Genomic DNA, 8,291 nt, shown 5'->3' on the forward strand with positions numbered 1-8,291 from the left:
AAGTGTGGATTGTGTTTTTTCCTTGTTCTTCTCCACATACTTTTTTTTTTTTTTTTTTTTTAAGTTACAGAAGGAGATGCCAGAAGCTGGTTTAAAAAAAATGTTCTCTGGAGTCCTCTGGAAAAATAGCAAAGACAACTGTTGAAATATAACATTCCATAAACTTTCTATTACTAAAATTAATCACACGTGACTACATGTGGCTCTCCTTGCTTCCCTTCACACCATGAATGCAGTTTTGCTATTTTGATTTCCCTGAGACTCAATAGTCTGGAGCTACACTTTCATCTATACTAGTCTCCTTCTTCTGGATATGCCAGCTTTGTGAAACAATTTATTTATTTGCATCTAGTCTTTTAAGGGATGGGAAACACATGCTACACAAAACAACTCTTGCATGCCAGTGTTTAAGAGTATAGTTCTAGAAGAAGTCTTTAGTTTTAGTTTCCTCCTTCCATAGCACATGGACCTTAAACCATTCATCACAGTAGTCTAGCATGAAACCACAACAGTGCAGATTGGCTTCCTCCGATCGAGCGTCTCAAACTAAAGTACAGTGACAGAAAGCAGCTGCTAGGATGTACCTTTGTCTCCTCATGCCTCCCAGGACTAGCAGCAATTGAAAACTAGGATCCGAACAAATCTCTGGACAAAGAGCAAAAGGGCTACTGATGGGGAAGGGAGTCCAAGGATGATTCAGAGTGATCTGCGCCCCACTGTCACAAGAAAAGTGATTGTTCTTAAATGCAGAGCTTTTTCCCAGGCTTTTGTTCACAGGGTGCAAATGCTTTTTTTTTTTTTTAAATTAAGTCAAGCTGATTATAAAACAGGCCTTTGTACAAGCCCAACAAGTGCTACAATTAAATGGCACACAACTTTGCAGTACAAGTTCTTTACTGTGCGAGTTGCTAGCTATGTCCAAGGAGGCTGCTGAGCAATCTCAGCTGCCATGGACATCAGCAAGGGAGGAAAGCTACCATGAACTTCAGAGGAAGAGCTTAGAGTACTACAGCACTGAAACTTCAATCACTGAATTGCAAGAAATTAACTTAAAAGTAAGCATTAAAATTAGAGACAGCTTCCATGCAATTATTTTAATACAAATTTAGGAAAGGTGCATAAACTTGTATTTGTGGAGAAGCTGCCTATTCTGTGAAAGAACTGCTTGCCCTCTAAAAGTACTCAAGTTTCTGGCCTCCCCTTTAAGAATTTGCATTTTTACCTTCCACAAGCTATACTTCTGAGTCTGTTCTTGCGCTTTTAGTCCATGTATTACAAATGCAAGTATGCCAACACACAATCCTCCTCTCCCATTTAAAGTTTTTGTTAGTACTTTGGGTCTAATTTTCTTCACATCAGATAAAAACTCCTCTGAAAACCACGTGATCCAAAATATTCCTACCACACTGTCCTGGTTTCAGCTGAGATAGAGTTAATTTTCTTTATAGTGGCTGGTATGGGGCTATGTTTTGGATTTGTGCTGAGAACAGTGTTGATAATACAGAGATGTTTTAGTTGTTGCTGCACTGGTCAAGGACTTTTCAGCTTCCTGTGCTCTGCCAGGTGCAGAAGAAGCTGGGAGGGGACACAGCCAGGATAGCTGATCCAAACTGACCAAAGGGCTATTCCATACCACATGACGTCATGCTCAGTATATAAAGCTGGGGAAGAAGAAGGAAGGGGGGGACATTTGGAGCAATGGCATTTGTCTTCCCAGGTAACCATTATGCGTGATGGAGCCCTGCTTTCCTGGAGATGGCTGAACACCTGCCTGACCATGGGAAGGAGTGAATGAATTCCTTGCTTTGCTTGCGTGCGCGGCTTTTGCTTTAACTATTAAACTGTCTTTATCTCAACCCTCGAGTTTTCTTACTTTTGTTCTTCCGATTCTCTCCCCCATCCCACCAGGGGGGAGTGAGCAAGCAGCTGTGTGGTGCTTAGTTGCCAGCTGGGGCTAAACCACGACACACACTCATGGACACTTTTTCAGAGAGCTTAACATACAGGAGCTCACAATTTACCTGCACCATCAATATCTGTGGTTAGCAAGCAGGGATTTAAAACACAGCAAGTTCAAAGCACCCGTTGATTTCAGGAACCCAGTTTAAGACACATAACTTTTCACAACAGTTTTTGCAGTACTTCTTATTTTCCAACTTCACATACTCTCTGCTCTATTGATTCTAATTACAACTGCAAAGGCTGAGAACTCTTCCAAGTCAGCCTTCAAACTACATCAGCATAAACACTCAAAGAGCCATAACAGAGATTGAAATAACATCCATCTAAGGAGGGCATGTTAAAGGCTTCAATACTGTCCTCCTGCAAGCAGCCTTCCTTTGTTTGAACCTCAGGGCACACCAAGAAAACCAGTGCCTATGCATTGAATATGCAGGGTTTCTGTGGAAAAAGATGTCGTATCATAAACAACGTCTTGGTTTGACCTGCCATGCACATGCTTTTGAAAGTTCTTCATCCTATATCTAACGTTTCTTGAGTATCTTGACTTTGCAATTTTAAGAGCATTCCTTTAACAACCTACATCCATGCTTATTTCCTTAGAAGTCAATCAACAAAAATCTTCACAATGCAAATTCACATTGATCCTTGCACAAACCATCTTGGATCAGAATGTGACTCCGCTAACTTATGCAAGGAGTGACTGAAAGATCACAAGCTAGTTGTTCGTCACTAAGGTGACTAGTGGCACAGAAGGCTGAGACGCTGCCACTAGATTCTCACCCAAAAGCTTTGAGGTTTCATTTCTGTGCTCTTGGGAAAGCCTATTTTGCATGCGCCACTCAACTTTAGCCCTTTCAGTCCTATCCCCCTCCATCTCGTTCATGGCAGAGCCCAATTTATTATTTTTTTTTTTACCTAGAGCTCTTCTATTCTTAATTTTATCCAGCACCACCCTAGCAGTTTCTGCTGTCTGTGCCATCAGACCTAGTTGCAACAGCCTTACCCACGTAATGAAGCTTAACGAGGCTGGTGAAGGGTCTGGAGCAGAAGTCTTATGAGGAGCGGCTGAGGGAGCTGGGGTTGTTTAGCCTGGAGAAAAGGAGACTGAGGGGAGACCTTATTGCTCTCTACAACTACCTGAAAGGAGGTTGTAGCGAGGTGGGGGTCGGTCTCTTCTCCCAAGTAACAAGCCATAGGACAAGAGGAAACGGCCTCAAGTTGCACCAGGGGAGGTTTCGATTGGGTATTAGGAAAAATGTCTTCACCGAAAGGGTTGTGAAGCATTGGAACAGGCTGCCCAGGGAAGTGGCTGAGTCACCATCCCTAGAGGTATTTAAAAGACGTGTAGATGTGGCACTCAGGGACATGGTTTAGTGGTGGACTTGGCAGTGCTAGGTTAACAGTTGGACTCAATGATCTTAAAAGGTCTTTTCCAACCTAAACGATTCTATGATTCTATGTTCCTAGTCAGACCAATTCTCCCTCTCCTCCATACTCCCAGTGTCCCTTGTTAGGTTACACATTTGGTTTGAGAATCTCCCCACTCTGAAGGGAGACAGACAATGACTGCAATAGGCTTGGAATGAAGACACTGTCCCATCCATCTCTAGGAGCAACCAGCGTAGCTATCTACATCAGATGAGAAGTACAGTTCCCCTCCGCCTGTCTGAGTCCCAGCTTCCCAGATCTTTGTACACCCTCTCCTTAATTACTGGAAACAGACTCTAGCCCAGCCCACAAAATTTCAGAAATACAGGGACAGTATCACATACAGTGGGGAAAAACCCCCGACTTAAACTCGATTTAGTTTGTACATATACGAATAAGAGTTTGCAGAACCTCGTATCACAGCTAAACATGGGCAGATTTCCATGTGCATTCCTGTCAAAGATCAGTTCTCAGTAAAGTTTCAAGCCCTCAAATTCCACACCACTGCTGTCTTCTGAGAGGCATCACACTTTACATCTGCCTCATCCAAATTCAAGTTCTCTTTAGCAGAGCATAAACCACTGTGCAACTCCTGTGGGAAATTTTAGTCAAAACAACTCCAATTGGCATAAAAACTTGAAAGCTTCAATGCATATGAAAAGATGTAAGCAACTGAGATGAGGGTCATGCTATTCTGCACAACACTTTATATAATAGTGGGACTAGGAACATCTTTTTACAACAAATATCATTGATTGTAATGATTAATTTTAGTTGAGTTACTCACTTAAGCTCTTCTTCATCCCTGCTTTAACATATCATTTCTGCATTTCCATGAGCATGTGGTATATAGCTGAAAATTACCCTGAACATTTTTACAGTACTGACAGCTTGTTCATACTACATCTAATATAAAATTACATTGAAAACACAAACAACTGAAGACTAACGTTTTAACAAAAAGCTTCCAGGCTCCCCAGAATGACTTTAATACAGATTTGTCAAGCAAAGATTAAACAACAGCAATTCATGTGATTTAGGGTCATAGCATCAGCTAGACTATAGTTCCTTCTCAAAGGAACATTATGAGAACTTAAAAATGTGTTAAAAGATGCACACACATTCCTAGAAAAAACTGAAAGACTAAAGGGTGCATGATGAAAAAAGTAAAATCTTTATTGAAATATTTTAGTACCAAGTTTAAAAATACTAAGATTTTAAAAAAATATAATTAAGATTCTCCATAACAATTCCATCTACTTTACAAATACACTGATGTGTGCAAAACTCGAACTTTTACTTGGAGAAATACCTCATACAGTTGAAACTCACGTGTGATGACACATGCTTGGCACTATCTGTCTTCTGCCACAGAGGAGATCAAATGGCCAGTGCTGTTTACTAAAGTCGAGGCAAGTTTTCGTAACATGAGATGCATTTCTCAAAATGAGACAGAAAAATACCTTACTGTATTTTTTTTTTAAACTTTATATAGAAGAGATAAAGGAATTCAGAAGTGCTGAACAAGAACAGATGTAATCACTCTGAGGCAACAAGCGTTCAGCTACCACAACCTGCCATTTTAGTGCGGTGTGTAACTCGGGGCTGACCAGCTGAGACCGGAGCTGTCAGAGCCCCCTCGTGGACACGAAATACACGCTAATCTGAGCTTTTCTTGCCTCACTGCAACTGCACGTTCTTAAAAAGAGCTAAGCCAACAAAAGCACTACTGTCATCATAGCTGTGCCCAGAGTATGCCAGTGGAACTTGACTGGGGCGCAAGAATCTTTCTTACAGGCAGAGTGCCCTGGGGTTTTCCCACAATTATGAGAGACCAGAACACATTTCCAGCATTTTAAGTAAATTACAATTTGTACGAATTACCACACCAAGTTAAGTAAGAAACTCAGGACCCTGTTTCTGCAACACTGGTCAAAAGTGAATGCACAAGAAACAAAGAACAGGACATGTATATAGTTATAATCCCAGTCCCTAGCTTTCTATGGCTCAGGACCTGATCCCGTAACAGTGTCTTTGTATTTAGCAGATCAGTTTTACCTGCTTGCGTTTGCCCAGTCTTTTTTCAGGCCCATGAAAGATTCTGGCATTCATAACTCCTGGGTGAAAAGAGGCAAGAGGTCTTTTCATTAGAGGTAACATTTGTCAGCTCTGCATGTAAGTTAGATGCATATAAAATTATGCTTTGTCTGTAATACTGAAAGACTCAAGCACTGCTACCCTCTGCAAATAAGGAACAAGGGTCTAACAGACTCTGGGGTCAGGCAGAATAGTTACAAGAAGCTTGCTTATCCCAAAGAATAAGTCTACTCCTCTATTACAAAGGCCATACTATATGGTCCTTGCTCCAGGACAGCTTCACAGTTCACAGCAGAGTGTTACTACAAAGAGGTGTGTATCGAGATCAGTGTCATTAAGCAGCGAGCTTGAAGTCCAAAGAGTATCTCATTTAAAGGTCCACATTCAAGCTTGAACGTGATCTTCCATTCTATTTGTTGAATATGGGGCTCAGACAGTTTCCCTTTGATTTTTAGCATGACCTCTCTGCCAAAGGCATCCTTAGACAATCTAAGTCAAAAAACTGCCTTAGATCATGTAGGTCACCCATCACTTAAACCAACTTATGTAGTTTCGTGCATATTCTTCATCTGTCATTTATGAAATGGACTGTTGTATTTTAAAGCCAATGCAAACACCCTCTTGGGAATATGCTATAAATCCATAAATATTATTTAATTACCCATCTAGTTCAGAAACAAACTTGCTTATAGGTCTCCAGGTTAGATCCAAACCAGGAAGTTAGATACAGTTCAGATTCCAAAGTGTCAATTTCCCATGGGACCTGAGTTTCTAGGCCAATAAAACCCGCATAGAACTTCTACATTTCTGCTACTTGTTGCACAACTTTTTCAAACTAGCACATCTTCAAAATAACCAGGAACTTTTCACAGATGTTTCTTCAGCGTTCACAATTTAGGCATCCCACACAAATTTTAACTGTGCAGTCCAGAACTGTAGGTACATTTTAAGCATTCTTAGTGCTCTCAAAACTGAGGATATGTTGGTGCTGCCAGATGTCGCCTTGATGGTATGCTGAAATTATTTACCTGGCATGCAGAACAACTAGAGCTCAAGCCATCCCACTAAAAAGCTTCAAGAGACAATAAAACCACCTCAGTAGAGCTCACTTGTTAAGGCACAATAAGGGACTTCATTTCCAGGCACTATCACAAGTCAGAAAGACACGCAGATATCTGACTTGGACATGAAGAGGTGTCCTGTTCCGATAAGCTGAAATGAGACTTTTCTTGTGAACTTTCTCACCAGCTAGTTTAGCCCTCCCCTTTTTAAAAACAAAATTAAAGAAACCCCTTTCTGCTGACAGTATCATTCTTAGATGTCTACCTTCTTGTGCACTGTATAAAAACCTCAAACCACCAATTCATAACTAGTAATGCTGTTCAGCAGCAGAATGCTTGGAAGTAACCTAAGTTGTGACTAACTGTGAGCATTTAAGCCCTGCAGTTTGAATACTGGCGCTTTTATTACTGCTTTCAAAATGAGGTGATAGGTCTTCTAACAGGAACATCAGCAAAATGTCAGGAGTCTTATGGGAGTCCCATTAATATTTCTTCTGAACAGATGATTTAAATCATTATCTGGAAAATACAAGAAGTTTCACTTAGACTGATAGAAGATTGGACCATGTAACAAATAATTATCTCTCTGTTTCTAGATTGGATTAATTGTTCGAAGTCTTATCAGCAGGGAAAAGCGTTTTTCCACAAATAGAGTGCTGCATATTGCATAATCCAAAAGCATTTGACCATACTAAATATTTTATTAAAATGCATTCTGTTAAGCTTAATATTATCTCACAGGCCAGTCTGACAAAACTACAATGAGTAACTATAAATTAAGGTACTTTTATTTAACTCAGTACACAGAATTCAGAGAAGCTTTCTAACATTTATAGCAGTTTTCCAGTGTTCAGCAGATTTTACTCTATTTGCTAAACAATATCAGACTGCAAAATTGCTCTTACTGTTGACAGATCAATAATGACATGGGATAAGTCATTATCTCCGTGGCAACAGAATTATAACTGTTAGAGGAATATTGCGCATGTTGCTGCTGCGACTCTTACAGGCATGCCTCGGCTTCCTCACACAGGTGCTCTCTCTGCAAGCCTGGTATGCCCAGAGTACTAACAACCAAGGGCATCTCTTGGACTACAGAGGACTAAACTACAACTGTGGTTATGTTATTCTGGAAGGAGTATATCCTCACAAGGGTTTATTACACTTCAGTTTGATGTCCTTATTTCACTTATCGTGTCTAATGAACCACCTCCTTGTAGAACTAGCTAGAATGAAATTCGGGAAGGCAAATACTATTAAGTTCTGTTCATAGCCCAACATTTTTTTGAAAGAAGACATTTAGTTGCCTTTAAGAATAGAAAGATCTCTTTCTTTTTACTCAATTTTCATTTAATTCCCCTCTGACTCCTCAGGACCTTAAAGTGGCAGGAGTCTTCCTGCTAGATTAAAAAGACAAACTAGACCACTTGGGCTGTAACACTTTACACTTGTTAAGCCTCTGTCTATCATACCAGTTCAACAAACAGAAAAACGTATTTCTGCTTTGCAGAATTTACTGAAATTTTATCTAGCATGAACTGGATAATGTTTTTTTTCCCATATTGCACAACCTTGCACCATGTTAATCACAACCTATAAACCACAGAAAGCCATAGCTTTTCTGTGTCTTGATCAGCATGACTGTGCCTGGCTTCCGATGTTCTGTTGAAAACAAAACACACCAACACACAAGAATCCACAATGTCCATTAACAATACGTGAGCTTTGCCTTTAGATTCATAA

The 8,291-nt window shown here is 40.3% G+C and overlaps 1 non-coding gene across 1 annotated transcript; it reads right to left on the reverse strand.

The window, feature by feature from the left end:
• Positions 1–7,376: 7,376 nt before the first annotated feature.
• Positions 7,377–7,649, reverse strand: LOC142410844 (small Cajal body-specific RNA 13). The gene has a single exon (XR_012776048.1).
• Positions 7,650–8,291: the final 642 nt, after the last annotated feature.

This window comes from Mycteria americana, chromosome 5 (assembly GCF_035582795.1).
Source record: "Mycteria americana isolate JAX WOST 10 ecotype Jacksonville Zoo and Gardens chromosome 5, USCA_MyAme_1.0, whole genome shotgun sequence".
Classification (NCBI taxonomy): domain Eukaryota; kingdom Metazoa; phylum Chordata; class Aves; order Ciconiiformes; family Ciconiidae; genus Mycteria; species Mycteria americana.